The sequence below is a fragment of the Macaca thibetana genome, chromosome 6 (genome assembly GCF_024542745.1).
Source record: "Macaca thibetana thibetana isolate TM-01 chromosome 6, ASM2454274v1, whole genome shotgun sequence".
In the NCBI taxonomy this organism is placed as follows: Eukaryota; Metazoa; Chordata; class Mammalia; order Primates; family Cercopithecidae; genus Macaca; species Macaca thibetana.
Genome location: NC_065583.1, coordinates 147,955,291 through 147,980,439, shown reverse-complemented (window position 1 = coordinate 147,980,439; position 25,149 = coordinate 147,955,291). Strand labels below are relative to the sequence as shown.

Below are 25,149 nucleotides of genomic sequence, written 5' to 3'. Positions count from 1 at the left end.
GTAGGACTCAATGAGAAGATAATTTTTGAGCAAATTGTAGAAGGAATAGAAAAGCCAAGTATATTTCTGAGAGCAGATGTCCAAGTAAAAGTACACAGTCTAGATCAGCAAATCTCATCTCTGTGTATTAGGAACAAAAACTCACCAGACAATTCAATAGTGTGTTTAGGGTTGTGAAAAATTGGCTTAGATTATAGAGATAAGGAGAAAGGACACAGACACATTCACCTGGTCATTGACATTGAAGGAAGGAGTACTCCTCTTTCTAGTCTTCCCCAAACAAATTAACGTGCTTAGGCTCCCCACTCCAAAGTTTAGGTCTCTGAAACGAAGTGGGGAGGTGGATAGGCCATTGGAATGACCTCTGAGTACTTGGCAAAAGTAGACTCTCATGAGGCAGCTTTAAGTCAAGACCATTGCCTTCAGTGATAAAGAAACATTTCCTTTTGGCTGGAGGTTAGAAGAAAAATATAGAAAGATCATTATTCAAAAAGATACAAAGAAAGCCACACCAGGTTATTTGTAACAGTATCCTCAGAACTTCGATAAATGCTCAGACCAAAAACAAAGCAAAACGAAACAACACAGAAACAAAACCTATTTAGACTGGTAGCCAATATGCCTCTGTTTAGACTGATGGCCAACCTGTCTCTGAGAAACTGAAGAAGACTTTTTTTTCCATGTTGTCTCACAGTCAATAATAATGATTTTAATTGTGCTTACAGAAACGCAGAGGAAGTATATTAAGAGAATTCTGGTAAGTATGAAACTATGATCTTAGTGGCTGTAAAATAATAAAATAGCAATACAGGTGTAGAGATTGATCATCTGTGGGCAATCCAAAAAAATAGACTTATCCACAATGCTAGAACCACATCAAAGTTAAAACACTCAAATGGAGGTGTCCAGTACGTAAATGGAATGTTGAAGTCTGGAGCTCAAGAAAAAAATCAGGATAGGTTGCAAGTCCATTTGGGAGTCATCATCACATAAAAAATTGATAATATAAAAATTGATTACATTGTTCATGTATGGCATGCACACATTGTAAAGATAAATGGGGCAGAAAGAAATCCCAGGAAAACACTAATTTTAAAAGCCAGGAAGAAAGAGGGTCATGAAGAAGCATGGAAGGGAACATAGGTGGCTGGAGAGTTGCAAGAAATATCACCTGGCCCTTAATATGACCTGCAACATCATTTATCTGCACCCCAAGTACCTATCAGGAAGCATAAGTGCCAATTCCTTGGTGCTTTGCAGAAAATACAACCTTTTTGATGTAACCTTTGGGGCATGCAGTTTATCCATTCTACGTAATCTATCCCTAGATCACATCAGAACAGCTGAGGCTGCAAATATAAAGTACTTTATTTCAGCCTCCTTAGAATGGTTTTATTGAAATACCTTTGGCAACAGCCATTATGGGATGCTATAAGATGTAGTTTTATTAAACTTGTCCTCTATTTTTTGTAAAATTGAAGTGTTCAATAAATTGCAGTTTTCTGTGTGACGACTGACACTAGGAACATCTTCTTGGCCACTGTACTGGGAATAGTAATGCTGTACCTCAGTAAATTTTCTGTTCCTTTATAACATTACCATTCATTTAGCTGATCAAAATTTACTTGCCTGGAAGAGGCAAGTAAATGGTCCAACTTTATCATAGAGGAGTTTAAGTCACATATTTCATATTTAACCTCACCTGGCTTTTTTTTTTTTTTTTTTTTTTTTTTTTTTTTTTTGCCTATGCTACTCTATTTTTATTTGTTTTTTATTGTTTCATTACATTTTCTTCTACTGAATGTATGAAAGTCAACTTAAACTATGCTATTTTCCTTTTACCCATTCTGATCCAGCATCCATCCTCCTCCACTTTGAACTGTGTCTTTGGAAGCAGGACTTTGTGAATGACATCAACCCAGCTCATTTTTCCTCAGGCTTCAGCATATCTTTGGCTAATGGGAGGTGTAGCCTTGGGGACTGGAAGATGGTGAATGAGTTTGAGCTATCAATGTCTCCAGGGTTTTTTGTTTGTTTATTTGTTTTACTTTTTGTGCTGTGATTTGACAGCAGCCTTAACTCTTATCATGTTATTCCCACCTGTGACCTTTTCCATCTCAAACCTAGATATGACATTGGCTTCCCACTATTGCTCTCGGCCTGGTGTTTCGCCATTTTTGTTTGCTTAAACCTATGCAAAATTTTATAAAAGTCACTCTTCTACCTGTCTTCTATTAATTCTTGCCATGTATCTTGTTTCCTGTTGAGATATTTTCCGATCAAGTCATCTTAATAATTGTTTGATTAAAGACATTTTCTATTTTATTGTGTGCATCCACACGAGTGTCCACTTACAGAGTCACAAACATGAGCTAAGTGAATTATTTTTATTTTTTTGAGTGAAGAGTCTAAAGCACAGAATGGAAAAAAAAATTAACAAAATTTTCTCTTAATAGCTTTGTTTAACTAGTCTTCTTTCTCTTAGTGTTACCTACACAAGTTAAAATTAACTTGTGATGGTACTATAGAACTGAACTGGGGTCCACTTGCCCAGTGCAGTAAGACCAGATATCTATACCAACGTTTGCGGCCACACAAAGAAAGTTGATTATTTGCAGGGCATCAAGCAAGGAGGAACAGGCAGCTAACGCCTAGCTCCTGACCTCTCCAATGGTGTGCATGCAAGTGTTTATAAAGGAAGGGTAAATTTCAGGAAAACAGAAGTTACAGCAAAATTGTAAATCAACACATAGAAGTTAGACACTGGTTTTGGCCTAAAAGGAAGAGAGATTTTGAAGTGGGATCCCACAGTTCCTAGGTCGATTCAAATATTTTATGATTTGAATTTGGTTCAGGAGGCAAAGCTTTGCCTAAAAATTTGGAATTAACAGAATGTTAGTTCTGGCCTGGGGATGTGACCTCCCCCAGGTCCCTCAGGAAGACATTTTAAAAAAAGAATGGTGATCAGAGTTCAGTCCTCAGTTCCCCTTTGAGGTTTACATGCCAGTAGACCTATTTGGTGGAAGTCCCCGTTTCTGAGTAACAACCCAGAGATATATGTTAGGATGTTATCTTTAGTTTCTACAGGGAACCATATATTCACATGACTCTAAGACTTTATACTATTGTTTTAAGTTACTATTATCTTCTTATTTATCAAGTTGCTTATTTACTTTTCAAGGCTAGTCAGCTCCCTGGAATTTCCCCTGAAGGAACTCAAGATTTTCCTTTATGTCCGTGCTTGGTGGAGCCCACAGGTCACTAAGAGGGGGTCACTGCTCTCCTCCCTGACTCCTGGTGTTAACACTCTTACATAGTCCCTTTTAATTATGTCCTAGGGTTGGTATGTGTGACCAAAAGCATGTGGAAAAAGTAATGGTGTGAGTGATTCACGCATAACATTGCAGTAGACGCTCCAAGCTCATATTCCTCCCAAAGAAATATTGAAAAACATGCAGAAACAGTCAGAACCAGCTCTGGCAGAACTCTAGAAAGGTTTACAGTAACCAAGTAAATACTGAGTTGAGAAAAAGGCAATTTCAAAACTGTTGAAAATGTCTTTTTCCACGATGGTTGACTGGATGCAGCCAGAAAATGCTGCTCCCATAGACAGACCACAATTTCGATTACACCAACATAATTTGAACTGATCTTTAGGGAGACAATGCTGAATGTGGATGGAGAAACGATGCGGTCACTGAGGCTGAAGAGGGAGGCAGAGGAGAACTCTTTGGGGGGTGCCTGAATGTTACCTCTGGTTTCTGCCCCAGAATGGCACCTGGGAAAGAGGTGATTGACATGGATGGAAAACTGCTCACATTTGCCACAGATCTCTGGGGTCCCAGCTGAAGAGGACCCCATACCCCCAACAAATGTGGGAGCTGGTAGAGGGGTCTTCCTTGATATAAGACAGAAACAGAGCTGGAGCAGGCACAGAGCTGGGAACGTTTGAGCATGGGGAAGCTCTGGTGGAGCCGGCTATAAGCACTCACTTCCCAGGGGCACCTGGCTCCCCCCGAGAGGCTCTGGAGCTAGCTAACTGCTAGGGAGAAAGCAGGGTCTGCTTCCCTGTGGGACTGGGGCATTTCTGTCCTGCAGGACGACTTGCCCACCAGTCCCTCCTGGGGCCCCTGCCTGGCCACTCTATAGGAGTGTGTACACAGTGCAGCCTCTGCTGCCCAGGCTGGGTGTTTTGCTCCACTCGCATGTGTTCTGGCAGCCTAGGAACACCTCAGACCCCATACTACCCCCAGAACCCAACCCCAGGCATCCATAGGAGGGAGCTACAAGCACATCCTGTGTCCCAGGGCTGTGGCCTGTGACTCAGGAGTCTCAAGATGTAATTGGTGATTGACACTTGAATAGAGCAGGAGCCCACACTCTCAGAAAACTGAGAGGACTGGCATAGGACCTAGCCCTGCCTTTCTCCACAGGGTAGGTCTAGTAAGGGTATACCCTATTTCCTTACCAGATCTCTCCCCCAAGGGAGTCCTGTGGCCCAACAGACCTAACTACAACAACAAAATAGTGGACACAGTGACAGTGATGAGAGGCGGCTCCCCCAACGACCACAAGCTGATCAGGTAATGGAGTCACCTCTCTTGCCCTCACACCAGAGAACACAATTGTAAACTCAAAGATACATGAAGGAACCACATGGCTCAGTAAAAGCCTATCTACTGCCCATTGCTCTCAAGAGCCATCTACTGGATCACAGCTGAAGCTACACCAGAGATCACTTTAGAATGTCCCCCCTGCAAAACCAATAGCAAACATTCTACAACAAAGCCCTATATAAGAACTCTGGCAATTCAAAAAGCTAGAATGTCGCCTTAAATCTAAACAAGCCCATGAGCTCCCCAACAACGGTTCTTAACCAGTCTGAACTGTCCGAAAGGACAGACATAGAATTTGGAATCTGGATGGCAAGGAAGCTCATTGAAATCGAAGAGAAAGCTAAAATTTAATCCAAGGAAACCAAGCAATCTAGTAAAACGATTCAAAGCTGAAAGATGAAATTCTCATTTTAAGAAAGAGCCAAACTGAAATTCTTGAGCTGAAAAATACATTATAAGAATTTCATAATACAACTGGAAGTACTAACAGCAAAATAGACCAAGCTAAGGAAAAAATACAACCAGTTCTTCAAGTCAACTCAGTCATACAAAAATAAAGAAAAAAGAATGAAGAAACATAAACAAAACCTCCGAGAAATGTGCGATTATATAAAGAGACAAAATCTGTGACTCACTGGCATTCCTGAGAGAGAAGGAGAGAAAAAAACAACTGGGAAAATGTAACACATCTGACGCTATAGTCCGTGAAAATTTATCTAATTAAACTTGAGAAGTTCATACACAAATCCAAGAAATACAGACAGTCTTGACCAGATAATATACAACACAGTCATCACCAAGGCACATAGTCATCATAATCACCAAGGTCAATCAACAAATCTTAAAAGTAGTTAGAGAGAACAGGCAAGTCACCTACAGAGGGAACCTCATCAGGCTAACAGTATACTTCTCAGCAAGAACCTTACAAATCAGAAGAGACTGGGGGCCTATTTCTAGTGTTCTTAAACAAAGAAAATTCCAATCGATAATTTCATATCCTGCCAAATTTATCTTCATAAGTGAAGAAGAAATAAAATCCTTCTCTGGCAAGCAGATGTTGAAAAAACATATTTCAATTAGACGAGCCATACAGGAGGACTTTAAGAGAGTGATAAGAATGAAGTCAAAAGAACCACATCTGCTACCACAAAGCACGCTTAAGCACATAGCTCACAGGCACTATAGAAGAACTACACAATCAAGCCTACATAAATACCAGCTAACAACACTACAGGATTAATATCACACATATCAACACTAACTTTGAATAGAAATGTGCTAAATCCCCCATTTAAAAGGCACAGAGTGGCAAGGCTGGATAAAAAGACAAAGACTCAACTATCTTTTGTCTTGCAGAGACCCATCACACATGTAAAAAAACCCACAAGCAAAAAGTAAAAGGGTAGAGTGAGACCTTCCACGCAAATGTAAAACAAAATAAAACAGAAAGCATTATTTTTCTGTCAGATAAAATGCAACTTAAGTCAATAAAAATTAAGCACATTGAAGAGCATAAAGAATGCAATCCAATAAGAAGCTTTACCCCCAATATATATGCACCCAACATTGGAGCACCCAGATTTATAAAACAACTTTTTCTTGGCATAAAAAAGGACTTAAGACAACCACAAATAATGTTGTGAGACTTCAACACCCTGCTGACAGCATTCAGCAGACCATCAAGTCAAAAAAAGAAAAAAAAAAGAATCTCTGGACTTAAACTCAACACTTGACCAATTGGACATAATAAAACTCCATCCAACAACCACAGAATAGACATTCTTCAAACCTGCACATGGAACATGTTTTAAGATCATGTTTTAAGGTTTGCTTTATGCTCAGTCATAAAGCAAACCTCCATAAATTAAAAAGCCTGAAATCACACCATGTACACTCTTGAACACAGCACAACAAAAATTGAAGTTAACAGCAAGAAGATTTCTCAAAACAACACGAATACACGGAAATTTAGAAACTTATGCCTGAATAATTCCTGGGTGAACATCAAAATTAAGGCAGAAATAAAAAATTCTTTGAAATTAATAAAACTAGAGACACAACTTACAAAAATATCTGAGATGTAGCTAAAGCAGTACCAAGGGGAAAGTTTATAGTCCTGAATGCTTTTATCAAGAAGTTAGAAATGTCTCAAATTAACAATCTAAGTTTGCACCTGAAGAATCTAGGAGGAAAAAAAAAAAAAAAACCAAACTCTGAAGCTAGCAAGAAAAAATAAATAACTAAAATTAGAGAACTTACTGAAATTGAGACGCAAAAATCCTCATAAAAGATCTATGAAAACAAGAGTTGGTGATTTGAAAAGACAAATAAGATTGATAGAGACCCCCTGGCTTGATTAACAAAGACAAAGAGAAGATCCAAGTAAGCACAATCAGTAATGACAAAGATGGTATTACAACTAATCACTCAGAAACACAGAAGATCCTCAGATACCACTATGAACGACTGTATGCTCAAAAATTCAAAAATCTAGAGGAAATGAATAAATTCCTGGGAGCATACATTCTACCCAGATTGGATCAGGAAGAGTTTGAAACCCTGAATAGACCAATATCAACTTCTGTAACTGAATCAGTAATGAAGAATCTACCAACAAAAGGAAACCCTGGGCCAGATGGATTCATAGCCGAATTCCACCAGACATACAAAGAAAAGCTAACACCAACTCTACAGCAGCTATTCCAAAAAATTGAGGACAAGGACCCCTTGCTAATTCATTCTATGAAGCCAACATCAGCTTTATGCAAAATTTGGCAGAGACACAACAAAAAAGAAAACATCAGACCAATATCTCCCATGATTATCTATGCAAAAGTCCTCAACAAAATACTAGCAAATTGAATCCAGCAGCAAATCAAAAAGTTAACACACCACAATCAAAATGCCAAAAATAAGCATTTCGGCATTATTCCAAAATGCAAAGCTGATTCGACATACACAAATTAATAAATGTGATTTATCGCATAAACAGAACCAAAAACAAAAATCATATGATCATCTCAATAGATGCAGAAAAGGTATTTGATAGAATTCAACATCCCTTCATGACAAAATCCTCAAAAAGCTAGTCATCAAAGAAATACACTTCAAAATAATAAGAGCCATCTATGACAAACCCACAGTAAACATCCTACTGAATGGACAAAAGCTGGAAGCACTCCCCTTGAGAACTGGAGCAAGATAAAGATGCCCACTCACATCATTCTTACTCAATACAGTACTGAAATTCCTAGACAGAGCAGTCAGGCAAAAGAAAGATGCAAAAGATATCTAAATAAGAAAAGAAGTCAAACTCTCTCTCTTAATTGATGATACGATTTTGGATCTAGAAAATCCTAGAGACTCTGACATAAGGTTACTAGTATTGATAAACAATTTGGATTCAGTAAAGTTTCCGGATACAAAACTAAGGAACAATAATCAGTAGCATTTCTACTCAACAACAACTGAGAGTGAAATCAGGAAAGCAATCCCTCTTACAATAGCCACAAAGAAAATAAAACACCTAGGAATACGGCTAACCAACGAGTTGAAAGATCTCCACATGGAGAACTATCAAGCACTGCTGAGAAAAATCAGAGATGACACAAATAGATGGAAAAACATTTCATGCTCATGGATTGGAAGAATCAATATAATAAAAATGGCCATGCTGCCCACAGCAATTTACAGATTCAATGATATTACTATCAAAATAGCAATGTCATTCTTCACAGAATTAGAAAAAATAAGTATGCTAAAATTCATATGGAACCAAAAAAAAGCCTGAATTGTGAAAGCAATCCTAAGCAAACAGAACAAAGCCAGAGGCATTGCACTACCTTACTTTAAACTGCAGTATAAAGCCAGAGTAATCAAAACAGTTTGTACCAGTACAAAAACAGGCACAGGGAAAAATGGAACAGAATAGAAGACTGGAAAATAAAGTCACACACCTACAATCATCTGATCTATAACAAAGCTGATAAAAATAAGCATTGGGGAAAGGACTCCCTATTCAATAAATGGTGCTGAGATAACTGGCTAGTCATATGCAGAAGATTGAAGCTGCACCCCTTCCTTTTGCCATATAAAAAATTAATTCAAAATGGATTAAAGATTTAAATGTAAAACCTCGAAACATAAAAATCCTGGAAGACAACCTAAGAAATACTTTTCTTGACATCAGTCTTGGCAAGGAATTTTTAACTAAGTCTCTGAAAGAAATTACAACAAAACCAAAAATAAAGTAGGACCTAATTAAGCTAAAAATCTTCTGAACAGAAAAATAAACTATCAACAGAGCAAACAGACAACTCAGAATGGGAGAAGATATTTGCAAACCATGCACGTGACAAAGGTATAATATCCTGATTTTGTAGGTTACTTAAACAAATTAATAAGTAAAAACCAAATAATCCCATTAAAAAATGGACAAAGGATACTAACAAACCCTTCTCAAAAAAGAAAAAAAAAGACATATAAGGGGCCAACGAACATATGAAAATCTGCTTAGCATCACTAATCATTAGAAAAATGCAAACCAAAACCACAAATACCATCTCACACCAGTCAGAATTGCTATTATTAAAAGAACAACAGATGCCGGTGAGGCTTGGGAGAAAATGTAACACTATACTCTCTTGATGGGAATGAAAATTAGTACAGCCACTGTGAAAAGCAGTGTGAAGATTTCTCATGTAACTTAAAATAGAGCTACCATTTGACCCAGCAATCTCATATTCAATATATACCCAAAGAAAATAAACCATTTTACCAAAAAGACACATGTGCTTGTGTGTTCATTCCTGTGCTATTCACAATAGCAAAGACATGTAATCAACCCAGGTGCCCACCAATGATAGATTAGCTAAAGATGATGTGGTACATATACACCATGGAATACTATACAGCCATGAAAGAATGAAATCATGTCTTTTGCAGCAACATGAATGGGGCTGGAGGTCATAATTCTGTGCAAATTAATGCAGAAACGGAAAACCAAATACTACATGTTCTCACTTATAAGTGGTAGCTAAACATTGAATACACATGGACATAAATATGGGAACAGTAGTCATTCAGGACTACTATGGGGGATGGGGAGTGTGTGGATTCAAAGATACTACCTATTGGGGACTACACTCATGATCAGAGTGTCAGTATCTGTCCTCCCAACGTCAACATCATGCAATATTCCCATGTAACAAATCTGCATGTGTACCCTGTATCTAAAATAAATGTTATGAAAAACAGCAAAATAAAATAAAATAAAATAAAATAAAAATAAAAACAAACAACAAATATAGAAAATATTTGTGATGTTTTTACTCTCCTTGTTTCAAATCCCTTGGGCATGGCAGCACTCTTGAAGAGAGATGTCCACATTACCAGAGTAAAACTCTGGTCTCTGGTTGTGGAGGAACCAGAACAGACTCTATTTGCAAATTATTGTGTGTGTGTATTCTCACTTGTATGAAAGCCACTTGAGGGAGTGATGTAAGGCACTCACATCTGTTTCAACAAATTTAGAATCCAGGCCAGGAAGCAAGTACTGGACATTACTCAAAAACACTGCAAACCAACCCAATAACCTGCAGACTCTCGTGGCAAAGAGTACGCTGAAACATACAATAGACTACCTGTAGCTTGGGAGTAAAAGCTAGAAAGAGTTCCTTTGGGAAGCTAAGACATTCAAAAGCACGTTCATATGAGGAGAAATTTTGAAGACCGTGCTGAGACCCAGAGAAAGACAAAATGCTTAGAAAAATCTAGGAAGACACAAACCTGTCATTTTTAGTTGATTCTTAGTCCCAGTACAAGCCTGGTTAAGTGCTGAAGGAGCACCCCCTTCAGACTCGGACAAGTGTTTTTTTGGTTGGTTGGCTGGTTTTAGCTGCTGACATTCTCTTTCAAAGGAAATCTCTGTTAAAACACTGGGTAGACACCAACTAAGGCACAGGGACTTTTTTGACTGCATACAAGGGATAGAGCCTTTACAAAAAGAGTTTGAAAAAGACACTAAGCAAATTGTCTACTATAGCTTTCGATTGAAACAACCACAAATGACAACAAAATAACAGCAAACTCTGGGGAAGGGAGAAAATCTAATTTCTAATATTATCTCATTATAATATTCAAATGTCCACTTTTTAACAAAAATATCACAAGGTGTACAAAGTAACAGAAAAATATGCTGATTCAAAGTAATGAAAAATGTTGATTTACTCTAATGAAGTCAAAATTTTGGACTTACAAAACAATAACTTGAAAATAACTCTTGCAATGGATCTGTTAATAAACCTGATATAGCCATTCTAAAATGTGTATATATATATGAAAGCATCATATGGCACAGCATAAATGTATACAACCTTATTAGTCAGTTATAAATAATTAAATACATAAAATTTTTAAAACAAAAAACAACTGTTAATTTTGCTAAATTCTAAACATTAAAAGAAACATTAACAAATAACTATGGGAAATCAGGGAAATAGTATATATACAAAATAAGAATATTAAGAAATATAAATTATAACAAAGAAACAATCAGAAATTCTGGAGCTAAAAAGCACAATAATTAAGCAAAAAAAATCAGTGTACTTGAAGATAATACAAATGAAATGATTAATTCAGAGAAGAAGAAAGAAAAGAGGGGTGAAAAACTGAACAGAACGTAAGGGGATTATAGAGCACCACCAGGGCACCAACAAATGCATTATGGGAAGCCCAGAAGACAAAGGATGGGGGAAGAAATATGATGTGATAATGGCTGAAAACTCCCAAATTTAATAAAGACATGAATCTACAACCAAGAAACATAAATGGGATGATTTCGAGAGACTCATCAAATTTACAAACAAACTTGAAAGGAGTAAAAGAGGAACAACTCATCACATACAAAAGATTCTCAATAAGATTAACAGCAATTATCAGCAGAAACCCCGAAGGCAAGAAGACAATATGGTGATATATGTAAATTACTGAAAAAATTTATCTACCAAAAATTTTAATTTGGGAAAATTGGATAAAATTAAGACATTTCAAAATAAACAAAAGCTGAGAGAATTCATTATCACTGGAACTGCCACACGAGGGATGCCAAAGGGAGTCCTTCAGGTTAAAATAAAAGGGCACTGAGGCCGGGCACGGTGGCTAACGCCTGTAATCCCAGCACTTTGGGAGGCTGAGGCGGGCAGATCATGAGGTCAGGAGATCGAGACCATCCTGGCTAACACGGTGAAACCCCGTCTCTACTAAAAATACAAAAACTTAGCCAGGCGTAGTGGTGGTCGCCTGTAGTCCCAGCTACTCAGGAGGCTGAGGCAGGAGAATGGCGTGAACCCGGGAGGCGGAGCTTGCATTGAGTCGAGATTGCTCCACCGCACTCCAGCTTGGGTGACAGAGCGAGACTCCATCTCAAAAATAAATAAATAAATAAATAAATAAATAAATAAATAAATAAATGAAAGGGCACCGAACAGTAATTCAATGCCATATGAAGAAATAAGAACCTCTGGTAAAGATAAATATATAGACCAATGCAAAACCAGTATTATTGTATTTTTGGTTTATAACTCTACTTTTCTTTCCTACAGATTTTAAAAGAGAGATACATAACAAATTATATAAAATTAATGCTGTTGTGTGAAAAATGAATAAAGACAGATTATAACAATGTAAGTGTGGGATGTATGAGACTTTATATGTACAGAATGTTTTATGTTATTGAAATTAAGTTGGTATCAGTTTGAACTAGATTGTCAGAAATTTAGGGTATTAAATGTAACACATGTGGTAACCTTAAGGGAAAATCTAAAAGGCATACAGAAAATGATTGAAAGGAAAACTATGGTTCACTGAAAATAAAACTACTAAATATCAAATACAGCAGTAATGGAGGAAATGAAGGATGGAAAATGTATAAGACATATAGAAAACAAACTCATACATCTACGGCATATTTATTTTTGACAAAGGTATCAAAATCATTCAATGGCAAATTAACAGCCTCTTCAACAAATGATGTTAGGACCACGAGATAGTCACATGCAAAATAATAAAACTAGACTCCTATTTCAAACATATATGAAAATTCACTTAAAATGCATCAGTCACCTAAATACAAGAGCTAACCCTAAAACTGTTAGGAGACAATACAGAGGTAAATATTAATTACTTTGAATTTGACAATAGATTTTTAGATATGACAAAAGCATGAGCAACAAAAGAAAAAACAAATAAATAGGGCTTTATAAAAGACAACAAACAAAAATTACTTGCAAATTAAAGAACATTATGAAGAAAGTACAAAAAAAAAAACTTACAAAATGAAGAAAAATTTGCAAACCATATATTTGATGAGATAATGATCCATCCAGATTGTACAAAGAATCCCTTCAACTCAACACCAATAACAATCTAATTAAAAATGGCAAAGTACTTGAATAGACATTTTTTTAAAGAAGCTATGTAAATAGCCTATAAGCACATTAAAATGCTCAACATCATTAGTCATTATGGAAATACATATCAAAACCTCTCTGATGTATCATGCCATACTTACCAGGTTGAAGATAATTTTTGAAAATGGAGAGGCCGGGCGCGGTGGCTCAAACCTGTAATCCCAGCACTTTGGGAGGCCGAGACGGGCGGATCACGAGGTCAGGAGATCAAGACCATCCTGGCTAACACAGTGAAACCCCGTCTCTACTAAAAAATACAAAAAACTAGCCGGGCGAGGTGGCAGGCGCCTGTGGTCCCAGCTACTCGGGAGGCTGAGGCAGGAGAATGGCGTAAACCCGGGAGGCGGAGCTTGCAGTGAGCTGAGATCCAGCCACTGCACTCCAGCCTGGGCGGCGGAGCAAGACTCCGTCTCAAAAAAAAAAAAAAAAAAAAAAAAAAAAAAAGAAAGAAAAAGAAAATGGAGAATAATCACTATTAAGCTATGAAGAAATTGGAACCTTCCTTCATTGTTGATGGGAATGTAAAACAGTGTAACTGCTGTGAAAAAGTCTGAGAGTGCTAAAAAATAGTGAACAGAATTACCATGTATCACAGTAATTCCACTCATAGGTATATACACTATAAATAATTGAAAACAGAGACTCAAACAGACACTTGTATGTTTATTATAGTACTATTCACAAAAGCTGAAAAGTGGAAACAACCCAAGGAGCGATGAATGGATAAATAAAGTGTGGTGTGTATGCACAATGGAATGGCATTCAACAATAAAAAAAAAAGATTCTGATACATGTTGCAACATGGATCTTCAAAAACATTATGCTAAGTGAAGCTAGACACAATAGGACAAATATAATTCTATTTAAATGAAATAGTTTAAATGGACAGTTCATAGAAAGAAGTTTAGAGCTTACTAGAGTCTGGAGAAACAGGGAATGCAGAGTTAATGCTTAATGGCTGTAGTATTTCTGTTTGGAATAATGTAAACATTTTGTGCATAGATAGTGGTGATGGTTGCACAACATCGTGAATATACTTAATAACACTGAACTGTACTTAAAAATAGTTAAATGGCAATTTTATGCCACATATATTTCATTCAAATAAAAACTATTTTAAAACACACTATTGAAGAAAGCAAGCCCACTTCACTAGCCAAGAAGATTTAGTAAATTAGTGCATTCCTGATAAATGTCACATTCAAACTGAGTCTATATTCTGTTATTATTTTTAGCTCAAGGTAAATAAATGGATTGCATGATACAAATAGACAAAGCAAATGGAGGCAAAGTGATATATTGCCAGGTGTTATGACCACATTTTTTCTCAATCATAGTTAAGTGTCTATTCTAAACATACTCTAATAAAACAGAGAGGTGGTCAATGTCACCTATCAGATTAGATTTTGAAGACTGAAGTTCCCATCTTGTTTCTCTATCTCCCTGTCTGTCTCTGTCTCTCTCTGTGTTGTTCTCTCTCTCATTATCACTTTGGGGAAAGCAACCACCATGTCTTCAGAACACTCAAGGCATCCCTATGGAGAGAGTCGACGGCAGGAAACTGAGGCATCAGCCACCAGGCCAGTAAGTAAATATGTCTTCAGATACAGTCCCAGCTGAAGCCATGTCTGCAACCTTATGATGACCTTGAGTCAGAAACATCCAGGTGAGGTACACCTGGATTCCTAACACCCAAAATCTGAGGATAATAAATATTTGCTATTTTAAGTTAAATTTTGGGGTCTTTCATTTTGCAGCAACAGATAGCCAATTTATAACTTATTCTATATCCACAACTTAAGATTTAACACTTGCCTAATACTCAATATTTTGTTTCAGAAACGTAAAATAACTTACAGACCAAAGTGAAAAAATAATAAAAAGGTTTCATTATAATAATTTATTTTATTATTTTTCAAACAAGAACCTAAATGATATTTTTCATATATTTTCTGCTCATTGTTTCTCTGAATAGGGAACATTTAAAAAGTATTATTATATGTGATTTAAAATCTAATTAAGGAACACTAACTTTTCTTCTTTATTCACATTTTACACCTTTGTGAGGTTAATTGCAATGTAAAACACTGTAATAAATGGTCTACAGATTGTTTGCTTGGTGCAAAAGATCTGTAAAGAAATTATAGAAATTAGTTTAAAGTGATCATGTAAAATATTATCAGACACATACTTGAAATCTCCATTCAGCAACAAGAAATTTTCACTGTAGTAAATGTTATACACTCTAATTTCCATGCAATTTATTATGATGGTTCACAAATTATAAAAAAGTTACTTTATTTTAGAATAAAATAATAGCTTAATATTAATTTGCTATAAAATTAATAGTGGCAGAAATAAGCAATAAATTTCCCATAAGGTGGAAGCTACTAATACAATACTTAAGGGAAATAAGGTTCCCACATTAATTGAGCATTTATAAATGCATTAAATGAATTTCCATGTGATAGAATTTAACAAAAGTAGCGTTTAGTTAAATAACTCAAACAATTCTCAGGTCAAAGTGCAAGTAAAATTATAAAACCCAAAGATGTGATTAATATGGTCTTGGATTTTCATAATAAAGATAGCAAATAGATTTTGTATTTGAAAAAGATATATTATAAACATTATATTAAACCTTCATGTATGTGGAAACAGAGCATATACAATTTTATAAAACTCTTCAGTTCAGTGTTCATTGGTTTTCCATTCCACAGAACGATAGTTGCTCTAAGATGGACAAAAATTCTGTTCTTTTAGTGTTTCAAAGCAATATATAACATTAAAAAAAAAAAAAAAAAACGAAAGGAAAATATTAACCCCTTAGTTCAGACCATCATCGCTAAAACTGTACTTTACTCAAGAACGAGTTGAGAAGATCCATTTGGATGTGTCTGTATAACTGAGGGTCACAAATGTGTTTAATGAACATGATGATGGAAGTTTAAGTGAATGCCACACTCACACAAAATTGTTGAAGGTGTATAAATTATTGTGTCTTTGTAAAAGACTTCTTGATAAATATCAGAGAGGTGTTATTTATGAACTCACCAATGAGAAAGGCAAGAGGATAAGAAAGAGGATACAGCAAGAGGATAAGAAAATAAAGGACAGATGGAAACTAAAGACAGATCGCAGATTTTAAGAGTGGCTGTTGGGGGAATGGATAGTGAATAGCAGAAATTAAGGAGGGCAGTGTGAATGATGGTGATTGTGTTTGATTATAAACTTACAGGGAAAATTGCCATTTGAATGGAATGAGTGCTTTTTTGTAGTGGGAGGTGGGTAGTGCCTTGAATGGGTGCTGGTGCTGTAAGCAGTATGAAAGTTAGGTGGTTAGTGGCTGAAGTGAACAGTAGTGGTATTTCTACAATGGCAGCAATCCTTTCATTTATTCTGGAAATGACACAAGATTTTCAAGAATAACAGACACAGCTTTGTAAACTCCAGGGACTGAAGATTATCTAATTATAGCAAAAAAAGTAGAATTGTGTATTTCTAGTTCAAGATGGTGATCTACTCCACATAAAGTCCGACGACATCAACAGTAGCTATGTCTATCTAGGATCTGAAACACATGGAAAAGCTGAGAGCAGAAGAATGATTATGAGGTCACAAATTTGCCATGAATGCCTGTATGACTGAATATGGATAAAAGCATATTGGTAAAACACTGAAACTAAAATATGACATATGATTTAAAATAAATATAGAGTTTAGAAAAAAGAAATTTATGTGTGATTGACCCTATAAATTAGTATGTGTTTCAGATTATTTTATGATGGTGAAAAACAGGGACACAATTGTTATTCTAATATATTATCTTACTCTATTGTAAAAACTATAGAGTTACATATTAAAGTTTCTTATTAATTTTTAAATACTCAGGGTAATAATAATGCTGTGGCTTTTTAAAAGATACGCATGCTCATTTTGAATATATTAAGAAATACGTAAGTAAAGAATGGGAAAAGAAAAAAAGCCCAGGAATACTCCCACTGAGAAATAATTGTCATTTTTGTGGTACAAAATTTCATATCTCCCTATTTGTAAAAATAGGATGACAGGAGTTAAAACTCAGTGCTTTTTTTTAAACTGTGATAAACAGAATACATTAAATTTCATTGAATTTGGCAGAAATTGATGTAAATTTAAGAACTTAAAGTAAATATTTCTCCACAACAGTTATTAGTTCTAGAATAATCTTCTGTAATAATGAGAAAAAATGACAGGCAGTATCATCTTGTACTTAATTTTTAAAATAATTACAATTCTATCTTACATTATCCGTTGACTTCCAGATTAAAACAAACAAAGTAAACACGTTATATTCTGTTTACCTCATCCATTCCCCTTTTTGTCACATGATCAATGTTTAATTATTTTATTTTTATTTTTTTCCTACATGCACCTTACTTTAATGTTCACCAGTGGTCAATTTTCAAGAGATCTTAATTCTAGATTTTTTGTTAATGTGGAAACAGTAACAGAGTATTGTTAACAAGACTTCAATATTCAAGATTCAATGTTGTCATTTGTTTCCATGAATAATTCATGGTTGCCATGTTCCCTAAGTTTGCTTTGACTTTAAAATGTTTGCTAATTTAGAACTGGAAGGTCAAATTTTTCATATGTAAAATCTTAGTGGCATAAGTTCTCAAAGATTGTATGAGCACTGTTATTACCTTAGAAAAAACTTGGAATTAAATTTAACCTTAGTCCTAATTCTTTTTCTTTTCTTTCTTTCTTTCTTTTTTTTTTTTTGAGGAGTCTCACACTATTGCCCAGGCTGGAGTGTGATGGTGCCATCTCAGTTCACTGAAACCTCCGCCTCCTGGGTTCAAGTAATTCTCCTGACTCAGCCTCACGAGTAGCTGGGATTAAAGGCATGCACCACCATGTCCAGCTAATTTTTGTATTTTTAGGAGAGATTGGGTTTCACTATGTTGGCTAGGCTGGTCTCCAACTCTTGACCTAGTGATCTGCTCTCTTTGGCCTCACAAAGTGCTGGGATTACAGCTGTGAGCCACCATGCCTGGCCTAACCTTAGCCCTAATTCTAAAGTAATCCCTCAAATCAACCTCTTCATTGCAGTAAATAATTTTCCCCTATTTCCAGCCTCATCACTGATTCTTATACAGTGCTTACTCTATTAAACAAAGGATTTGCAATTCTTTAACTGATTTGTTTTATGTTAAATGAATTCTAATTTTTTCTTCCTTGAGCTGGATGCTTTTAATATTAATGTAGGGAGAAAAGACTAAGCTATTTTAAATTCTAATAGTAAACTTAACTTTCCCACATCCTGTCCAAACACTAAAAATAACCAAGCTCATATAGTTAATATTTTCTTGTTTTAAATTGTACTAACCTAGAAATAGTCTGTGAGACAAAGATTTGAGTGGAAGAAGCTCATTTTGAAGGGATTTGGATTTCAGGAAGCATGTTTAAGTGGGGGGTTACTAAGTCGTACCTAACAATTATCAAATCCATCCCTACTGGGAGTTATTTAGGTCCAGTCTCACTTCAAGATAGCTGTCAATTACCATTTTAAGAGGTCCTAGTCCTGTGTTAATAAAGAGCTTAGCAAATGTTCTCCAACTATTATGATAGTTGAGGTTAAAAGTAGTGTCTTTGTTTGTTTTCTGTTTCTATAACAGAATATCACAGACTGGATAATTTACAAATTAAAAAAAGTTTATTTGGCTCAGAGTTCTGGAGGCTGGGAAGTCCAAGAGCATGGTGTTGATATCTGGTGAGGGCCTTCTTTCTGTGTTAGCCCACGGTGGAAGTGCAAGTGAGCACAGAAGCCAGAGAGAGGAATCAAGACAAACTCCATCCTTTTATCAGGAACTCACTTCTAAATAACTCATTCTCCCAATAAAGGTATTAATCTAATCATAACAGTAGACCCTTCATGGCCTAAATCTCTCTTAAATGTCTTACTTTCCAATACTCTTACAAGGGCAATTAAATTGCAAGAAGAGTTTAGAGGTGAAATGCAAACCAAAGCAAACAGAAAAATATGTGATTACTGGAAAGTAGCATACTGTGCAGGCTATTTAATGCAAACATTTAGACATTGTTTTATGAACCAAAGGAAAAGGGAGTTATTATAAATACAACATGGCACCTCTCTTTTCTTTCTTATGTCTCTTTTTTCCTGATACACGATGAGAATCTGTTTTGAATATTTCAAAACAAAATTAAAACAAACTGTTATAAATCTAATTGGCTTTTATTCTTAATTTATTAATTGGGGCAGCCTCCATTCTAAAGCATAGAATGAGATCTTTCAACGAACAAGAGCAGAAAAGTGGCTTTTGTAAGATGAGTTAAGGAGATAGAACAATAGAAAAGTAGTTGATTGAATAAAATCAAGTTACTTCAGGTTACTTGATTTTTGTAAGGGTGAAAGCAGAGAGAACTTCCTTTTTATGCTGAATCAGGTAGATCTGAATCTCCTGTTTTCAGAAAAAATAAAATAAAATAAAACTGATCTGTTATGGGACTTACCTGCTTTCTTAAAGTTTCCTTTGCTTGTTTGGCATTTAGCTTGAGTGACCATATTTTGGTTTGGTCAGGTCTGTTGGGGCCTAGTTCTGGAGCTCAGTCCAAAACAATGGCCTCCCATATACTTTGTTTAATGATAGTATAATTCTAAACTATGTTTATTCTAACTACCTCCATATTGTGGCATCTCAGATTTTGGTATGCATGACTGCCATCTAAAGTTTTGTTAAAATGGATATTATCAGATATTTTCTCTGGGGCATTTGACTCAATTGTATCTGTATGAGGCCGAGGATGCTTCAGTTCTAATATCTGCCTCCAGATAATTTTGATACAAGTGGTGCCTGGACCACATTTCAGGAACACTGTGTAGCATATTTCAGGGTTATTTACATTTCAATTGAGAATACTAAAAAATAAACAGTTTTACTCTTTACTTTCCATAAATTCCCATATGGGAAGAAGGAAAACTATTAATACTTCAACTAAGTCCCACAATCTTATTTTGACCTTCACTTTATCCCCCACTAACCTGGGAATAGTAGAAATATTATCCACTGATACCACACAGAGGAACCAGAAGATGGTACTTTCACCAAGACATTTAAAATTTGGCAGAAGAGGGAAAGGATATCACTGAAAAGCCAAGGTTGATGAATGACTTGATTCTAGTTCAAGACCAGCCTGGCCAACATGGCAAAACCCCGTCTCTACTAAAATACGAAAATAATAGCTGGGCATGGTGGTACATGCCTGTAATCCCAGCTGCTTGGGAGGACCCAGAAGGCATAGGCTGCAGTAAGCCAAGATTGCTGCACTCCAGCCTGGGTGGCAGAGCAAGATGCTGTCTCAAAAAAAAAAAAAAAAAAAAAAAAAAAAAAAAAAAAAAAAAAAAAAGAAGAAGAAGAAAAAGAAAAAGAAAAGCTTATAAATGTCACCTATGGGCTGGAAATGATGGTAGCAAGCTCTGAGTATAATTGAGTTCCTCTAGCTCAGTGAAAAAAGAAGGGTCTTAGGGATCAGATGGCAATGATTTATCAGAGACAAGGAGAAATGGAGTGCTATCTATAGTGGTCATCAAACAAATTATGTGTCTCTAGAAAAGTCAGAGATGAGCAGGCTGCTAAGGTGCTACCCGATATGTATAGAAGGAAAAAGTCTAGTACAGAAATCCAGAACCTTCACTCAAGTGAAAACCATGAGATGCTAAACCTCTTACACAGTTTCCAGATGTTGGTTTATATAAGAGGAGCCCTTTAACTGAGAGGGAGGAAAATATATAAAGGGAATCTTACAACATGGTCATAGGTGTAATCTGTGAACCCTTCCCCAAGCATTCCTAAGACAGACCTGTGGCTCGTGTGCAAGGAAATAAGAATTACCTGTAACTTTCAGAGAATATCATATGTTGGCTCTGAACTTGCACTGCTTCCCGGAGACCCAATTCCACTCTGGCTCACTAGTGAAACAAGAGATTTACAGACATTAGGTAATACAAAGAAAGGTGGTCCAGGAAAATTTAACAAAAGTCCAGTGTGACTGATGGTAAATTGTGTGTTATTTTCAAAATCATAAATAAATAAATTAGAAGGATTTCCATACTGGTTTCAATATATGGAGTAAAGTGTATTACGGCAGAAAGAGCTACACTGAAGTCTCCGGAACTACGTACTCCTGGGAAAAAAAAATAGTAAATTGAAGAACCATTTCATCTCTGAGGATCTGAAGAGATTATTTTTATCATCAAGCACCTCAGAGATGCAGGGGTATTGATTCCTACATCTCCCATTTAACTTGTTTGATTGTCTGGCACAGAAACCAATCGAATAATGCATAATAACTATAGAGGTTACAGGCTAAATTAGGTTGTGATGTCCATCAGAGTTTTCTTTCCAGATATAGTAACTTTACTCGAGCAAATCAACATAGCACTTGGTGCAAGAATTGCTACAGATTCTTCCTTGCCTTTCCCATCAATAAGAAAAATATCAAGCAGTTTGCATTTAAAAATAATACCATTCAAACAGGAAAAAGACGTTATCTTGTTTCATGACTAAGTCAATATGTTGCTGCTGCACAATACAATCTGGGAAAAAAATTATAATGATCAAATCCCACAGAAGATTCCATTGGATATTATGTTGATGGCATTATGCTAATTAGATATAATAAATATGAGCTTGTAAACACCTTATGTGTCTTAGTAATGTAACTGTGCAATGAAGGGTGAGACATAAACTTGGATCAATTCCAGGGGATGGTTAAGTTTCTAGGGATAAGTGGTCAAAGCATGTAAAGATGTTTCTTCGAAAATGAGCAAGATACAATTATCCATTCTGTTTGACCAATGAAAAAGTTTTTGCTGGTTACATTTAGATTAAGAAACATCATCTCAAGTCATGCTTTTTCAATGCATTTATTGGATAATTCCTGAAGCTGACAGTTTTGAGTAGGACCTTGAATAAGAGTGTGCTGATCATCATGTCCTGGGTTTTTTTTTTTGATTCAGTGAATCATCAAATGCATCATGCAGAGCAGAATTTAGTTACAAATTTACGGTTGCATATAGAAGACTTGGATATAGAAAGTCCAGAAGCTTAATGTAAACTTCCTTAGCAAGTGGCTTATAAGTCAATTAGCTGTTAATTTACTGACTTTTTCTCTGCTTCCTAAGGTCCCTAGTTAACACATGAAGAAACAAGAGTATACACAAGGATAACACAAAACATATCCATTGTATGCAAGAAACTGCTGGAAACCGGTATTAAAAAATAAATAGCATTGGAAAGTTGGTAACAAGGATATCTGTAGATAGACTTCTTAAAACAGGCGCTGATAGACACTGAGTGGGAAGATATTTTGATTACAAATGAATGCAAACAGCGAGCCTCCAAGGTGGTAAAAGTTCTCAGTAATTAGATGACTAAGGCGGCCTATCCTATGGATAACAGTCAGTCTCTTTCTCTGGTCATTCTAAATACGCCTTAGAGGTTCCATGAACAAAGTAGCCATGATGACAAGAAAAGAGCCTGCCCACAGTCTCAAAAGCTGATCTGGTTAAAGCTTCTGCTGATCTGGTTAAAACCTCACCAAAATCCAAACATTCTTGGGCCAATGCTAAACCCCCAGTATGACATAATTGTCTGGGATTATCAGTCAACTAGTGTTTCCAGGTTGTTTTTGTTACGATCCTCCTATGATGGAGGAGGATAGTTCATTTTCTGAACTTTGATGGACATACATGCAGTATGTCTGCCCAGCATCACCATTGATGAGTTTCCTCAATGCCTTCTCTTTTTCATGGTATCCTACACAGGATTGCCTCTGATCAGTGGGCATATTCCTCAGCAAAGAAAATATAGCAATAGGTTCGCAGCCATGGAATTCAGTAGTCATCACCCAGAGCCAGTTGGGTGGATGATTGGAAAGCTCACCAAAAACTTATGGTATTGCCTGGAAAATCACATGCTGTAAAGCTGAGGTACACCTCTATACTCTGTGGCAAATGCTTTAAATTTTAGGGCAATATATTTTGCAGTCTTTCTCACAGTCTAGATACAGAACTTCAGAGACCAATATAGTAAGGTGCAATTACAAACCCTACATGATGCAATTTTTGCTGATCCCCAAAACCTTTGGCTCCATTGCTTTGGAGATTTTATTTTCCAGTAAAGAATTGCTTCCATAGGAAAGACGGTCATAGTTTTGATGAATTAGAAGCTAAGTCAGTCCCTGACCACTTTAGAACACTAGTATCGCTGAATCAACTGGCAGAGGAATTTATTTTATTGATTAGTGTTACTGATTTAGGTTATTAGGGGGATAACAGAGTTGTTGCTATGTAATGTGAGTAAGGATATTTAAATTTGGAATTCAGGGGATTGGTTGAGGAATTTTTGCCTAATAACTCTAGTCAATGGAAGATTGCTGAAACAATAAAAATAAGACCACTAAAAGATCATATTATATGATAATGAATGCTGAATCACTCTGCGATTAACCAAATAAAACACATTTTCAGATGTTAATGGAGTGCAAATGCAATGGGAACAAGACCTTTGTGATGATCTACTTCCACTTAATGATTAGTAAATATATTTTCTCTTCTTTATGACTTTCTTAATAACATTTTCTTTTCTCTCTTACTTTCTTGTAAGAATACAGTATGTAGTCCAGGGGCGTAGCTCAAGCCTATAATACCAGCACTTTGGGAGGCAGAGTTGGGCTGATCAAGATGTCAGGAGATAGAGACCATCCTGGCCAACATGGTGAAACCCGTCTCTATTACAAATACAAAAATTAGCTTGGTATGGTGGCAGGCGCCTGTAGCCCCAGCTACTCGGGAGGCTGAAGCAGGAAAATCACTTGAACCAGGGAGTCTGAGGTTGCAGTGAGCCAAGATTGTTGTGCCACTGCACTCCATCCTGACAAGAGAGAGAGATTCCATCTCAAAAAAAAAAAAATTAAATAAAAAAAGAATACAGTATATAATGCATACAATGTACGAAGTATGTGTGTATGTGTTAATTAACTATTTATATTATCAGTAAGGCTTCAGTCCGCAGTAGGATATTAGTAGTTAATTTTGGGGGGAATCAAAAGTTATGCATGTATTTCAAACTGTGTGGAGGGTCAACGCCCCTAATATCCACATTATTCAAGGGTCAATTGTATATATTTTACTCAGCATAAAAGCCTTTATAAGGAAATGAAGACCCAAAGAGGCGAACCTGAAATAAACTAGTGAAAGCCAGTGATTTTGCCCAATAGGTGATGCTCATATTTTGTTGTAGCATTACTTTTTAGTTTATTATCATTTCGAAATGTCCTTAAGCTTTTTCATATCTGTTTTGTTAGCATAGAATGATATTGATTGCTCTATATTTCCAAATAGTGTAGCTTTCTATAACTACACCTAAGGTGACAGAAAATATTGATCCAAAATATAGAATATATATGTAAAATCAACAGGAAGAATGTATTCAATTGAATATTCAAATATTTGATATTACTATATTTTAAAATGTACTATTCTTCAATAATGCAGATATGTTCACATGTACATAAATCTCATAAATGACTCTTGATTCATGATCTTTCATAAGTAAATGTTGATGAAAGTGATTACCTCTTTTCTACTCCTGATGTTACGTTATTTTTGGCAGAATCTCCACTGCCTGAGAATTCTGGTTTCTACTTTGTCCTCACTCATGATGTAATAGTTGATATATAAACATTTACCTAATTGGTGAATTTTGAATAAGATACTGACCATGAGTAGTTCAATCTTGCCTTGGATGTTGTTTTCATTTTCTTTCCTCCCACTACGGGACCTTATTTCCAAGGAGACGTGCACTATGCTTTGTTTCTTCATGCCTTAAGTTTTATACATTTATACCACAGTATAACTATATACCATTGTCAATTTCATCACAATTCTTTGATCTTCAATAACTAAATCCTGTGATAATTTTAACTCTTTGAAAAGCAAAGCTAGAGGTATTACAATAAATGATTTTAAAATATGTTACAAAACTATAGTAATCAAA

General features: G+C 35.9%; 1 long non-coding RNA gene across 1 annotated transcript in view; it reads right to left on the bottom strand.

Annotated features, from left to right (window-relative positions):
- LOC126957202 (uncharacterized) overlaps positions 1–24,760 on the bottom strand; it is a 42,834-nt gene extending 18,074 nt beyond the window's left edge. The window contains exons 1-2 of the long non-coding RNA XR_007726692.1: positions 24,729–24,760; positions 20,983–21,059 (exon numbers count right to left, since the gene is read on the bottom strand). This is a non-coding gene — a long non-coding RNA (uncharacterized LOC126957202). The remainder of the gene's footprint in view (positions 1–20,982; positions 21,060–24,728) is intronic.
- Between the last annotated feature and the right edge of the window lie 389 nt (positions 24,761–25,149).